We start from the raw sequence: 15,823 nt of genomic DNA, 5'->3' as shown, positions 1-15,823 counted from the left end.
AGGAGCTCAAATCTTATACTCTATGTATGTTTGTTAAAGGGAAAGTGGAACTCTTTTTAGAGTACACGAACCATTTGTTAATCTTGAATCGGTAAATTATTAACTCCTCTACAATTTGTTTATCCTTATCATTAGAGATTGCTCTAACATATGTTCTTCAATCTTATTTGCTTGCAAAGAGGCTTTGGGAGTAATCGTTACCTATGCAGAATCTAAAATCAAACATTATTCATGAATTAATATTGTTTATGCATACTAACAAATTTGAGGCTGATTTAATCTCTGTGCTGTCCTTTCAAGTGATCCATCAAACATGAAAAGCAACAGTTTGGCCAAAAGGCCCTGAATTTGACTTGATGCTCTAAACTTCAAAACTTTTGTCCAGGAAATTGCACCACATGCTCCTCTGTGGGTGCAGAGTTAGAACAACAAGCACAGCATGCAATGATACATCACCATTGAGGGCAGAGGGGTGACTCTAGCTTTGTCCTACGTCCAGTTTGTCTTGGGATAATGAAGGAGAAAGTGGGTGCTAACTCTGAAGTCCAGGATAGGCACAGAAAGCCTTTTTAAGACCTCCTGAACCAACACTGACATCCCCCAGCCCATGACCTGCACTCTGGTACCTCCACGCTCCTCTCCCCAGGCAGTTGTACTGAGCTTCCCACCAAGTGTGGCTCTGGTGACAGCACACCCCGTCAGAAGTGACAGTTCAGCTTCAAGTCATAGTTAATGTGCTGACAAAGAATTCCCAACTTCTTCAGCCAACATAAACCTTTTGCCCGTGTGTAGATGGAGCTGACCTTACAAACGTGGGTTTCTTGATGAAAAAGGATGTGCTGTGCTCCAAATGCATCATCAGAATCACAGATTAGAGATGTCTTTTTAAAAATGTGCTCTGAACACGAGTTTTTGCTTCCAAAAATAACTTGTATTTTGCTCATATTAGAAGAGCAGGATGTTCTTTCCTGTCCTGAAGGGATAAGGAGGAAATGAGAACTGTGGGGTTTTTATATGATATGAACTACTCTTCTTCTGGACTAGTGCTGTGAATCTTGATTTTTTTTCCACATCCTTAGCATTTTATTCCCTACGGACCTCATTTTGCTTCCATTCATGCCGATGTTACTCCAGCCAAACTCTCTTTAATTTCAAAGGAATTCTTCCATATTTACAACCTCTCCCATGCTAAGGCAGTAGGCATTAGAAGGGAGGCAATCTACTGAAGACAGCAAATGCTGAATGTCTCAAATCCCTTTTAAAATGAGTTGAAGTCAGTTGAGAGATGTGAGTGGGGGCAGAAAGCATCTTTTCCTGTCCTCTGCATTTGAAGGAAAGAGACGGCTGTTTGGAGGAAATGTGAACGTAATGGACCGTACATTTGTGTCCCATTGTACTGAGGTCTGACAGGAAACACTTGGGGTTCGATTCAGGAAAAAGTAAATATTATTCCTTTATAATACTCTCATAACCCCGGTTATCCTGCAGTATTTGACTACATCCCCGTCTTTAATATATATGTTCTCACAGCTCTCTCCAGAAGACCAGAAGGAAATCTGGCCACTGGGGAATGGGGGAGGCATGGGAAGAGTTTGTGAAGCAATTTCCAGCCAACGACCCTCCTAAGTGACAGCAAAAGTCCAGTGACTCTCTCCCTTTTAAACCAAAGGGACTCTGGAGCAGCTGCCACTATTGACTGCCACCACAGCCGTTCCATGTGGGAGGAGGGCTGCAAATACTGAACTTCGGGTGATTTCTGAGCAGTCTCTGCCAAGCCCGTGCGAGCACTCTCTCACCATAACGTATGGATGGCTGCAGCGAGGTGTCCCACCAGGTGTGCGGGGCCGCTGAACCCCAGCAGGCACCAGGGAATGCCTTGGCTGGGGGTTCACCCTGCAGCAGCCTGGAAAAGGCTCCAGCCCTCAGCATTCAGAAACATTATTCTGCAAAGAGCCAGCTGAAGCTGCAGTGGTCTGTAAGATCAGTGCTTGCCCCTGGAAATGATTTTCATCGCTCCCAAGGGAGCCTGCCTCCCGGAGTGACCGGGGTCAGGGACCTGTTACGGTCCTTTGTCCACGGGGAACATGCAGTACCACCAGCGTTTGGCATTTTGCTGTACGGCTCTCAAAGCTGCAAAGATTGAAGAAGAAACCAAAAACCCCCACACGTAATCCAGAAGAGATGGACTGAGGACATAATGCCCTTGATTGAAAAAGGAAGCACCCAGGAAACCTCGTGATATATATATTTTTTAAACTAGAGCTAAAGTAATTTGGCATGCACATCCCCTGAGCTGCTTCCTAAACCACAGCTGCATGAGGAATTATCTAGCTCTTAGCTGAAGTAACTCCTTAAAAAAAACCCCAACATGTAGGTCATTAAAGTGCTAATAAAAAATGTTGATGAATCTCTGAGCAGTGCTCTGATTATCTCTCTGTGGGGAATGAAGAACTCATTAACATGAGCTCCATGCCACTCCCTCCTCCTTTCTCAGAGTTTGGCATAAAGTAAGGAAGCGAATGTTTGTGGTTTGGCCAAGTTTCTAATGAGTAGCTCAGCTAGGTCCACTGATTAGACACATGGCTTTACAGAGGGTGAAAAGGCTGCAGTACAGTGTAAATTGGCAAAGTATTTCTGCCAGATCAGGTCCCCGAAAAGGAGAAGCTGTACCTGTTTTGTGGATTTTTTGCAATGTATTTAGCAGGGAATGTACAGAGAGAGGGTTTCATTGACATGGCAGGCAGAGAACAATGCTGTGAGGTGCAGAGGGAGTAACAGAGTCAGACGTATGTCTGAGGATCCACTCTCCAAAAATGCAATGCTGTGATAGCTTACTATGGGGTTGGTTTCACTTGTTAAGTGTTGGGGTTTTGTTTTTTGTGTTTGTTTGTGGGGTTTTTTTGGTGGTGGTGGTTTTGTTTGGTTTGGGTTTTTTGTTTTTGTTTTTAATACTAAGCTACAGCCTGGCCCCAAAAGAACAGTCCTGGTTATTATCTGTCCTCCCTGCTCTAGATGCTACTTCTCAAACCCCACAGAAGGGTATCTATGCAGCAGCCTCTGAGCACCGCAGGAGCTCACAGGCAGCACAGGGAGAGATCTCTGTTTGCTACATCATCTGCAGGAGCTGCAGCACCGACACCTGCCTCACTAGAAGTAGCCGAGGCCAGGAACTCTCCAGCAGCACCTGGCAGTTGTTTCAAAGGATAGAACAAAACCTCCAGAACTAATGGGAGAAGTCTCTCCCATGCAGGAAAGTTTCTTCTTGATCCTGCTTGTAATCACCCGAATCGTGAGGACTTGTCATCTCCATAATCTTTCCAGGACTAAAGTAAAACTCATCCACATTCCCAGGAGAAGAAAACTCACCCTACAATAAACACGAAAGGCATCTTTACATGCCTGAAAGCATTCTGCTGAGATAAGCAACTGCTGCCTCTGAAATTCAAGTCTCAAGGTGTATGATCAATGTCACGCAGCATCTTAACTAAGACATTTAGTCTGTCCCCTGCTGTTGCAAACAATGTGTCTTACAATGACTTTAATAAACTTAATCTGAAAAGCAGTGACATTCTTCCGTTCCAAATACTTCTCCTGGAAAAGGTGGAATTTGATTGTTCGAATGGTTAACAACCCTCCTCTAATCTCTAGCTTAAATTTGTGCATGGCCAGGTCATACCAAATTGCTCCAGTGCCAGCACCATCGAGCTAAGCAGTCGTCTGGACCAGAGGGCAGAAGTTCTGATCCTTGGATTTCTTTGCAGTATCACTCTCATTTTCAAAACCACACCTGAAGTTTGTAATTCCTTGTCCTTTTTGTGTTGAAAGTTTATTAAAGCATGTCACAGCTGTATTTTTTTCTGAAAGGAAACAAACAAGGAAATGAACATGCAAGGAACAACCCTACTAATTCCATGAGTGTTAAACTGAATAAATAGGCAAAGTGGAGAAAGCCAATTGCTTCAACCTCCATAGCCCACTATGCATATAGGTATATATTCTTTCTGTGCCTAAGTTTTGATTTCCTACAACCACCAGATAGTTTGAGAGCTTGTATTATAACATCTAAATAACAGATGCTGTACCACCTCAGCCCATTATTACTGCCCAGTGCCTCCAGGTTCCCAATAGCACTGGTCTGGTCAGGTGGAGCCATCTCAGTGCTGGGTATAAATTTGCAAAATTAAAATATGTTCCTCATCCTCCCTCTTTTCAAACTGAATAGCCCATGGCTGGATAGTTTGGTGCCTTAAGCCCTTTTTTCTCTGAGGACCTCTCTAGCTCCAGAGAGTTCTTTCTGTGAGCTCCTGTACTGATGTGGTGGCAGCAGCCAGCAGGGCTGGGGCCTCCTTGGTGGCTCCATCAGAAGATGTCCCCAGGCACATTATGTCTTCAACCTGCCCTTGTTCCAGCCTTGCTCATTTCCCCATGATCACAGTCCCCAAGGAGCTCTTCACGCAGAATTAAGAGGTTTTGTCCCCAAACCCACACAAAGCTAGTTGTGTTGGTGATTTTACACCTGTGAGCAATATTGCTGATTTCAAAGGGGACTTTTAAGCCTTTCCCACATATTTTAGACAACTTCCGAGTATTAGAAATAATTAAAAATCTAATTAAAATATTGTTGCTTTTTGCATAGAAAGGACAACTATCACCCAGTGCTTCTGCAACTTCGAAGGACTGGTCAGAACCACCCAGATGTAAGCAAACCAGCTCCGAAAACGAGAAACCAGTAACATTGGATGGCGAAACAAAACAGAGATGATTTCAGCTGCAAAGCAGAACAATTACAGAAAGCCAAAATAAATCTAAAAAAAAAAAAAAAAAGAAATTTTTTTTTTTTTTTTTCATTTTGGGTGGGGGTTGGTGTTTCTTTTTTATCCATTGTTCCCGCATACGCCTCATGTTATTTCCACCCCCCACCCCATCTCCTCCCGCTCGCCACGACCCCCGGGGACAAGCGGCACTGCTGCTGCAGGTAGAGCCGCGGCCGAAGCGCGGAGGCTTGGGCTGTGGACAACAATGGAGGACACCGGCGGTGCCACCGCCCCTCGGCCAAGTTTGAAGCCGGGGGAGGGCGAGGGGGGGCGGCGGCCGCCGCCCCCCCTCGCCCTCCCCCGGCTTCAAACTTGGCCGAGGGGCGACGGGCAGGGGGGTGAGGCTGCGCTCGCTGCCAGATTGTGAGCCACGGCGGGCGGGCGGGCGCGGGGGGAGGAGCTCAGGTGTCCCTTCCTGCCACATAGTGCGCCGCCCCTTCCCCGCCCGCTCGCCGCGGTGGTGCTGGGGCTCCCGCCGCCGGCGAGGAGGGATGGACTGAAGCACAAAGGCGCGGGCCCGCCGAGGTAACGCTCCCGCGGTGTGGGGAGAGGAGGAGGAGGAGGAAGAAGACGGGGGGAGGAATCTTCTCTTTTCCCGCCGAACGCGGGCGGGAGCGGCCGTTGCGGGGCTGCGGCCGAAGCGTTGCCGCGGTTGGGGAAGGGGCGGCCGGAGGCCCGGAGCGCTCCCCGCCCCGGTTCCCTCAACCGCTTCACGGCGGCGGGGCCGCGGCTGCCAGCGGGCTGGGGAGGTTTTGGGGGGACTGCGGTGGCCGTGGGGTTGAGGGGGGAACTTCCCCGTGGGTGTGCGCCAGCCCTCCGGCCGGGGGAGATGCTGCAGCGCTGCCTCGGCGCCCGGCTGGGAAGGACAAGGGCTTTAAATAATGCGCCACTGCTCGGGAGCTCTGCTAATCGAATAAAACCTTGCGAGCAATTATTGTAATTATGGACTGTCCTCCGTCCGTCGCAATGCTCCGAAGTCCCCACGAGCCTCAGAAAACTTCCTGAAAATCATTTTCCCCAGCCTTTTGCTGTGTTTAATTGCACCGGGCTCCACCTTTGCCGCGGCCGATGGTGCGGGGAGCCCAGGAATGCGATTTCCCAGTGCAGACACACGGATTCTGGTCACGGCTGTGCCAACCTACCGGCGATGGGCATCTGCCCCGGGGGATGCGGTGCGGTCACCCTGTGCGATTAACGGGCTGGAATTATTTTCATTGTGTGTTCATATTAGCGCGGACAAAATTCGAGATTGCTGCCTTGAACTTCAGGCTCTAGAAATGAGGGTTATGGTGGGCCTTTTGGGAGTTTGTTCCTCAGCTTTAGTCTCGCCCCAAGGCAGTATTTATCTCGCATTAAAAAGCTTATTTAGAAATTCAGAGCAGTTTTCTCAGTCGGTGTGAGTACTGGACTTCAGGGCAGGGTCTACATGACTGAACAATGTCATTTTAGTAGAGAAGCCTTGGGCTGGTTCTAAGGAAGCAATAACCACTGCAGCTGGTTGTGGAGTTGGGTTGCCTCTGCTGCTGTCTTCTCAGCTGTTACAGGTGGGTTCAGGCTGAATCTGCTGGTTTTCATCCACAAGCCCTGGACTCGTGTCCTGAGGGTAATGTGATACCAAGCAGAGGAAAAATGTGGGATTATGCCTCATCTGTGTGATACCACCATGTGGAGGAGTTAAGTTTTAAAACAAATAGATAAAATCAGTGCCAGTGAATATCTGGGCAAAAAATAATTGGCCAAGGGTTATAAAAGCATGATTGTATGAAATTGCTGAATTACTAATTGTGTGGGAGAAGTTGTTACTTAAATTAGGTTTGGTACCAGAGGGATGAAGCTGATAAATGTGACCTCAGCCTTTAAAAAAGGGCTTTGGCGTGCCTGGGGCAGCTTCAGGCTGTCTCACCTGCCTCCTGGTCCAGTTGCTGGTGACTGGAATAAAGCAGAGGTGTGGTGGATGTTTGGCTGTGTGTGATCTGCTGGGAAGGTGCAGTGGTGGCTTTGGGGGGAGTGGTGTGAGCCGGGGCAGTTCTGCGGGAGATCAGCTGTGAAAGGCTCTTGTCCACCTTCCTGCCAGGGTTTGCTGGCACGTCTCTTGTACCAGGGGGTTCTTTGGTCTGCACACCCTGTCACCTACGTGGCCTGGCTGAAAATGTGTGAACTTGTCTGAGCCTCCTTGATGGCATCCAGCTCTTATGGGTGAAGAAGGTGTGAACTCTGGGAATGCCTTGGGCTCTTTGGCTGTTACTGAAAGAGCTCCTCAGTGCTACTTTGGGTAGGGAGTGCATGAGTTCTTCAATTAAACAAGACAATAATTGTGTGAGTAATGGTGTATACCAGTCTTAGCTTTAAAAATGTTCATGTTACTCCTCTTAGAGATACATTATTCTCCAGAAGACATTATTATAATACTTGCGTTTAGTTTTTGTTGAGAGAATGTGAAGCCCAATGCAGGGAGGAAGGGGTGGGATGTTTAGGGGCTGAGTGTTTAATGATCGAGGTTAGTGCATCATGATGATGATTAAACACGTCCTTAATTCTTGACCAATAGATGGAGTGCTGCTACGCCTTAGGATATCTGGGGATTTAATGGTCTCTTGGTTAAATCAGTCCTTATCCTTGAGTCTTGCCTGAGGATTGAGGCAGCTGACATTTTTATTTAAGGAAATGATGATTTTAGGGTGGTGCAGTTCGGCCGTCACATACACCGTGATCATCAAACCCAAAGAGGAGGTCCAGGTGGTGCCTCTCACACCAGAGACTTTGCATTGCTTGGAGATTGGGTGGACTTGAGTGATCTGGGTGAAGGGGGATGTTTCCCAGTCAGTCAGCGAGGTGTACAGGAGCTCTTCTATTGACGTTTTGCCAGTTATGAAATGAGTGTCGTTTGTTCGGCAGGGCTGGGTGAGCCAAGCTGGGTCCGGTGTGGCTGTGCTGGAACTGTCCCTGTTGCATGTGATGTTAGAGGTGACATTGCAGGCGGGGCTGCCTGCTTTTGTTCAGCTCAACTTGTTACAGGCCAGAGGACCTGGCGTGAGACCCTGTTTACTGTGAAACTCATCAGAAATTGACATGTAAGAGACAAAAAATGAGAAATATTTTAAGGCAGGCAAAAGTTAGTTTGTTTCCTTTTGTAAGTGGAATGTTTTACAGATCAAAAAAGGATAGAAAAGAAGGCTGCTAGTTTTTTCCATGTTAAAATCCTTGTTGCTAGTTAAAACTGCAGCAAACGTCCTTGCCACACTCTGGATGGTGTTGGAATGATAATATTTAAAAAAAACCAAACCCCAAACCAAAAAAAAAAAAAACCCACACTACAACACACCAAACAAAACAAACAAAAAACCCCACAAAAACCCCCAAACAAACAAACCCAATTTTAATTTAGGAGAAAAACTTGTGTGACTTTGAGATGGTGCATAAAATCACCTTTGCCAGCTTTTTTTTAAACTGGATAAAAATTTTTGTTTCCTTAAAAAATGTCTGCTAACTTTAGCAGCCATAGCAACCCCTGGCTATTATTTTCCTTGTGAATCAATTTTGCATTTTTGTAGTGCTGCTGTTTTAAAAACTGAGTCGGTCATTGTTTTGGTATTGACTTAGAAGAATGCAATCTATATTATTTAATAACATTGCTTCCCATTACATCACAGGCTTTTCTTCAAGCTATGTTTGAAATGCTGGTTGCTGTATGAGAGATGGTGGTATATGGTGGTGTGGCTTCTGGTAGGGTTCTTGGGGGGTAGTTTTCTTTCATGTAGCATTTTTTGGTAGATGAAGATGATTAAAAGCTACTTGACCCTTAGGGAACAAGCAGTAACTTACTCATTGTATGTTAATGTTAGATTTGTTTGCCACAGAGCCTGCTTTGCTTCCTATATTAGTTTTGAGTCAGTTGGTATATGGGGAAACACTTTTGTTTCTTTTCAATATTCAGGATAACACAAGTCATTGTACCTCATCACAGATGAGATTTGAGGTCTTTCAAAGGTATCCTAGCAAATGCATGGCTGTTCTGTGGATAATTTGTCATATGGATTATTAGTTAAGACAAACCAATCTTAATAAATTTGGTTAGATAAGAAAATATCTCTAGTTATGGCATGCTCATAATCCAGACTATGGGGTGGGGGGTGGGTATGTCACTTGAAAATCATCAGTAAACTGGAAAATGTTTACTACTAAGAAGTGGAGGTTTTCTTTGGGTTCATTTAGAAGTTGAATAGTGAAAGAAGGCTCGAGAGCTTCAAACCTCAGTTGGAGGGTGATGGCTTTGGTTGGTTTCCCTCCCTGCCCTGGATCTTGACAATTTGGTAAATGTGATGTAGTGGTCTATTTAGTTAGGACTTCAGGAGCACATTAAATGTAATATGTGCTTTATGGTAGTAATGTCAATTCTGCTTGACAATGATTCAGTCAGCTAGTACAAAGTGCTAATTAGGGACATATTATAATAGCCTCATTCATTGCTCTAGTCTCTTAAACTGTTCTGGTCTTGGCTAGCAAGAAACTTTTTTTGCCTTGTGTTGTTTAATGTGTTAAAATCCTAGTGACATCAAAGCAGCAGGTAGTTTTCACGCAAGTTAGCAGGTTGAGGCGAAGATCAGTAAATTGCAAACTGGTGCGAGAGGTCCCACTTGCTTTGTAGCTTTTCACGTTGTGTTTTCTTGACCTGCAGCAGCTGACAGCTGGTAAATCCCTTTTCCCTTGTGCAGCCGGTACCTCCTGAAGTTACTTGTCCAGCTGAAGTATGTGGCAATCTTGCATACCGTAGAGTTGATGGCAGCTTAATGCTGCTCTTGCTGCCCTGGACAGGTACCTAGCACAGAGCTGGTGTTAATGCTGGCTGGTGCTTCAGCCAAGAGCTGAGCTACCTGCTGTGTTGGCCCAAATAAGTGGATTCTGTTGAACTGCTGTGAAAACCTGTGCTTGTTATCTTCATCAGTATCTGTAACAATTGGCTCAAGATTTTTTAATTTATTTTTTTTAATGTTGCATGTGTTTAATTATTACATGATTTTTCTTTTGGTATAAAACAAGCATTCCTATGCATCTCATCCATAGCTGTTGCACTGAATATGACATAGTTTAGAGGTCAGTTGGATCTGCATCTCATATTTGTGGATGCACAGTAAATGTCAGTTCTGGAAGCAGGGCGGTTGCTACCTAACCAGGCGTTCCTGTGCATGTTCTTCTGATGGTAGATAGAGTGCAAAATAGAAAAGCTTGCTTATTGGATAAAGCTTGCTTTACTTGTTCTCATACAGCAAAAACAAGGAAGGAAAACTATCATTTGAAATATATATATATTTCCCCCTTCAAACATGGACTGGCTTTTGTTGTAGAAATGCCTTTTTTTGGCAGCTCTAGAAGTCTTGATAGAATGCTGAGGAAGTGATTTGATACTAAAGTTGCCTGTGTGATTCAAGTAAATCATTTCTAGATCAATGAAAATTATAAGTTGGCTGGGTTCGGAGAGATTGCCTATATTAACGTAAGTTGTTTCATATAATCCAGTATCCCAGGACTTCCTTTGCAGCCCATATTGCATTTTAGTGTTTATGGATTTATGTACAAGAAACTCTGTATTTATAAAGAGAGTCTCTAAGACCACAAAGTCAAGTATTTGAAAGCTGGGTAGTGCTTTCCAAAGAAAATATTCTGGATTTAAAAATGAAAATTAAACTATATAATTGGAAAGTATACTTATGAGCCCTTGTGTCAGGAAGCGTAGAAGTGTTTTGGCGCAGATGCTCAAATCTAGCAGACGCTTAGCAGAGGCAACCTTCAGCCTAACGTATGAAAAATTAGGTGAAATTGAAAATAGGATTTTGGGACGGAAACAGCGGACAATACTGAGTAGTGCATCCAGCTCTGTTCAGAACGGAATACAATGACACAAAAGTAGTGACCTTGCAAGTACCTTTGTGTTTTCCTGACTCAGATACACAACCATTTTTAGGAGTGCTAATGAGCTGCATAACAATTTCTCCAGGCTCCTAGTCAATTCCAAAACAGGAGTAAAACACATTTTAAGCCAGCTCTCTTTTAATATACCAATTATTGCTACGCACCAGACAACCTACTCTGTTTACCATGTATCCTAAACCACCAAAACCAAACAAATAAACCTTAATTCTTAGAACATACAAACTTTATTTGGGGACAGCATGATAGTCTGTTGACAATAAGACTGAGTATTCTCTTATGATTGTTTTCAGGTGTATTATCTGCAGTTTCTGTGATGGTGCTGAAATTTAGGGTGCAAGAAGCTGTGTATAAAATTAGTACCTGGCACTCCCTTGATAACTGGCTACAACATTGGCCCTTCTGATGTTGAATTGTTGCCATAATAAATGAATAACTAGTCGAATAGGTATTTCTGTTATCATGATTAAATGGTAATAGTGCCCACAACAAGCCCATCATCCTGTTTCAGATCTTGATTGCATATGAAGCGTCATACTAAATACCCAGTTAAGGAGTTTTTTAAGGAGTCTTTGTGGTGTCCACAGTTAATCTGCACGATTTCTGGCTTTCAGTGGCAGCTGTCTTTAAATGCCTGTTTGTCTAAAAGTAAATGCAAAGGCAAAACTATTCCAGTGACTCAAATTTTTTTGACCCAACTGTCAGGGCATAAGGCAGAAAGCAAAGATGTTAATGGTCTTTAATTAATTTACTAAATGGAAGCTGTTGTCTGTTAGGGCAAACTGTGTATTTTCACACCAAAGGGAGCATAATTTTCTTATTCCTGAAATTACTGAGGTTGTGAAAGAATCTGCGAGTATGTGTTGATTTTATTTTTTTTTCTTTTTCCATTCCCATCAATGACCATAATCCTGAATACAAATTAGATTTCTTACTGACATGTTGATTGTTATGGGTTGACTATTCAGAGCTGTTTGTCTTTGACACGTAGCTGACTTGGCATTCAAAGGACACGTGCATGTTCTGTGTTAAATGGCTTAAGGACTGGAGTGACACAGTTGAAGGGCTTGGCAGATACCTCTGCATGTGCATAATTTGGAACAAAAAACTCTATCTTCTAAGGCAAAGTGTCCAAAGTAGATCGCTCAGTCAAATTTTCAGAAATATTTTTATTGCAAAGATTTAATCCTAAGCAGCTGAGGAAGAAAAATGAAGTTGTGATACGTGCTTTAATAATGGCTGGTACAATGTTTTATAAAGCAAAGTATGTCTGTCACCAGCAAAGCCGCCTTTATTTGTTTGGCTTGTTCCCTATCAACCTGATCAAAATCATGGGTCTGGTATTGAGTAAAAAAATACATAAAAGAACTTGCAAATACATTGAAATTTGTGGGTTTTTAAATAAATAAAAACAACTAGAAACGAAACCTAGTGGTCTGGCAGTCAGGTTCCCCCCTCCATTTTTACTCTGTTTCAAACTTTGTTTAAATAGTTTTGCAGCATGCAAAGAGATTGAATACATCTGTGTAGGGCTAGAATGAGTGAGTCTGTACTCAAAACCAGGTTAGTTTAAAAAAAAAAAAAATCTTGAAATGAATCCAGGTAGCTTCCTAGTTAAAACATATCAAATAACATAAAGCATGTGAACTCAAGACTACTCAGTTTAACTATATAAAACGTTTAAGCTGTAAAACATCAGGAGGGTTTTTTTATAGGTGCCTGGGTAATTTGCCCTTAGGTGGCAGAGGGGCAGCATGTGTTCCTGCTTTACATCAGATGTTTTCCTGTGAGCCAAGCACTTGGGGAAAAACCAAAGTGCTGCTTCCTCTTCAAATGGTTGTTGTATACAGGTTACACTGTGTGTGCATTTGCTCAAGCTTAGATATTTTTAAACAACAGTGTCCCTAATTTTACATGCCCTAAGACAACTCTTGGTTAAGGGCTAGTTTTCAAAGACTGCACAGTTCTTCTCAATCACTGCACCATTCAAAATGGAAAATTTTGGGGCTGACCAGCAGAAAATGTTCTCTTTCTTGCCTTTCCTAACATGAGTATATTATTGCATGTCACTGCTTCTAATCAGTTCGAGTGACTTTTAATGTATTGCCAGGTGAGATCCCGTGTCCTTCAAAACAGTTTGAAAGTCTCCAGTTGCCTGGATCAAGACACCGTCTCTTCAGTGATGGACCCAAAGTGGGCCAATGGAGACCATTAAGCGCAGTGGGATGTCTTCTGTAGCAAGGGTGGTCAACGTTTCAGTCCTACACTTCGAAAGCTTTGGTTAGATGCAAAGATTGCCCAATCTCCCCTTGGTTGGCAAACGCATCTGATGTAACTCGGAGTGAACAGGAGGGAGGGCTCTGAGCAGGGCTGTGGGAGGTGGGACTGTCCTGCTCTGTTCGTAAGATGAACAGCAGCCCAGGCTCACCCAGCGGTTCCAGTGACAGCAGCTTTGGCTGCCTGGTCTTTTCCTGTAGCTGGAAAAATAAATGGCCTAGCCCATATATATCTGCAGAGCGATGTGTGTGTGGGCAACTCTCTTCAAGAACCGCAGTTTCTGTATGACGCTTGTCTCTAAGATCAGGTCTGTGAACTGTTTCACAGGGGCCCACAAGACAGAACAAGGTATAGTAGTCTCATTGTCCCAATACTTGTGTTAGGACATCTTGTCTCTCCACTGGAAAAATTCTCCTCTTTCTGTGTTGAGGAGTGTTGAAATGCTCTCCTTTAGGGGGAAAAAAATGGTGGTTTTTTTCTTTTAATCAGATGTATTTAATCCTTTCCAATTAATATTGGCTAAAATGGTGCATTAGACTCTACTGTATGTGAAATGTTGACTAAAATGAATTAGCTAATGGTGGAAGTAAGAATAACAGTGTCATATTTATAATCCGTGTTAGCCTTTAACAAGAAAAAATAGCTTGAGGTATACCATGTAACACTAGGGTCTGGCTACTATCAGATGTTGCAAATATATAGTAACAGGTATTGTGTGCAGTAAATTTATCTTTGTAGTAGAAACCTAATGTTGTTGCTGTTCCCAGGGGGTAAGTTGAATTACGTTATTACCGAGGCTGAGCTAACAGAACTTTGCTTATAGTATACGTACAGACAAGACAGTTCTTCCCAGGGAGGTGACCTTTGCTGTATTTTGGTTTCAGATTTCACAGGGACCTCTTTCAAAGTTTTTAGCTTCAGTCCACACCCTGCTGGTAGTTAGCTATAAAACTCTCTTTGAAGAAAGTTTTTTTTTTTTTTTTTAAAAAAAAAAAATTCTGCCCTTTATTACGTTATTAAAGTTAGGCAAATGTCGTTTGTTTACTCCTTTCGTAATATATACTACTGCCACTGTTACTTGTCAATATAACTGATAGTTCAAAGATTAAATTAAAGCTACAGAATTACCAGTTACAATATGCAAATGCATAGTGTAAGTAATTATTTTTTTTATGGCTGTTCTGTTTATTAGTTAACTTGAAGAATGTGTACTAGCATTTATTTGTGCTGGGGAAACTATTATGGTTGACATGACATAATGTAGTGTACTCCTTCCAAGGTTATTCCATCCTCTCTATAAACTTTTTTTGCTCTCTCCAAAACTAAATTAAAGACACAAATTAAAGCCCTGTAATCCTATTTAAGAACCAAATCAAATAAGAAACGTATGTGTCACTGTTCCGATAAATATAATCACCTCTTTAATGTAGTCGCTCCTTTCTAGGACTCTGATTTCTATCTGATTAAAATATTTGTGTTGTACATTACAACCAAACTAAGCAGGACATCCTGCTCTTCCCTCCTGGCCGTGTGGTCCTTTCTCATCCTCTCTTGTGAAAGCCCTGCTGGTTGCTGAACTTATGCAATTCACCGTGAATTGCAGCAGAATACTTCCTCTCCTTCCCCTGTCTACATTAACTCTCTTTAATAAGTTGAATTAGCTTGAGAGGGTTGAGTGAGCACCAGAGCGCTGTGCGGTGTCAAAGTCAGCAGTGAGAACCTGGGGGGCAAGGGGGGGAATAGGGAGATGGGGCCGAGCTTCAGGTTGACCCCAGTCCCTTAATCCTTCAGTGGTGACAGCTCTTCAGGGTCCCACCTGCAATGTGAAAATGTAAGTGGAAGGTCTTGGTGAGTTGAGCCTTCTGCAGGGGGACTTGTTTGTAGGAAAGAATGAAAAAGCTGTTTCTCTGGGCTTTGAGATGTGCTGTGGCAGCCGCAGGGTCGTGAGGTTCCCCCTGCCCTCGCAGTACGCTCAAAATCTGAGGGGGAATGGTCATGCTTAAAGGGAGACTGTTTGGGATAAATGCAACCTTTTGGGGAAACTATGCAGGCTTCAAAATCATTTTAAATAAAATAATCTCAGCATGCTTGGCTGAGCTGCTCTTTCGCTCACGTGTCACACACCTGTATCCCAGCTCCGTGAGGCTGCCAGTGAGTGACAGTCCTGGGTGACATGGAGGTGTCGGGTGCTTGGGGTGGCTTTCTGTAACAGCCTTCCTGGCTCCAGAGCCTGCAGCATTTGTGCACAGAGCAAGACACAACTAACTTTTTTCTATTTTAAAATAAAAAGGTTTTTACTATTGAACAGTGTGTACCATTGCTATTGTTACTTTACGATTCTATTTCATAGTTATGTACAAGAAACGGAGGCTAAATATCGCTGTAGGAAAACTTCATTGCATCAGGTAGACCGCAGTGCCTATATGTTCAGGAATGTATAGAACAAATTATTTGGTGAGAGGAAAGGAGGGAGTTGTACTTGGTTCTAGTAGTGAACTTATGGATATGTTTACAAGACAATTTTATGTATAAAGAAGTGTAAGTAATAGTGTAAGTAATTCTTTTTTTATGGCTGTTCTGTTTATTAGTTAACTTGAAGAATGTGTACTAGCATTTATTTGTGCTGGGGAAACTATTATGGTTGACTTAACATTAAGACTTAACATTAAGGAAAACGTATACAAATAAGTTGTTTAGCATAGCTCAGCCTGTCACCCAAAATATTCTGTAGCTATAACTTGCAGTCTCTTACATGCCTTTGAAAATGGTATTGCCTCTCTTCTCCTTCCATCCAGGTTGTCATCAGT

General features: G+C 43.3%; 1 protein-coding gene across 2 annotated transcripts in view; it reads left to right on the top strand.

The window, feature by feature from the left end:
• Nucleotides 1–5,183: 5,183 nt before the first annotated feature.
• The window catches only part of ADD3 (adducin 3), a 99,985-nt gene continuing 89,345 nt past the window's right edge, over nt 5,184–15,823 (top strand). Inside the window, exon 1 of one of the 2 annotated variants that reach the window (XM_065638904.1) lies at nt 5,184–5,339. The gene's annotated coding sequence lies outside the window, so the exon portion shown is untranslated. The remainder of the gene's footprint in view (nt 5,340–15,823) is intronic. The other variant, XM_065638901.1, reaches the window with a different exon arrangement.

This window comes from Caloenas nicobarica, chromosome 7 (assembly GCF_036013445.1).
Source record: "Caloenas nicobarica isolate bCalNic1 chromosome 7, bCalNic1.hap1, whole genome shotgun sequence".
Lineage (NCBI taxonomy): Eukaryota > Metazoa > Chordata > Aves > Columbiformes > Columbidae > Caloenas > Caloenas nicobarica.
The sequence above is the reverse complement of the archived record's forward strand: the minus strand, read 5'-3'. Positions and strand labels throughout refer to the sequence as shown.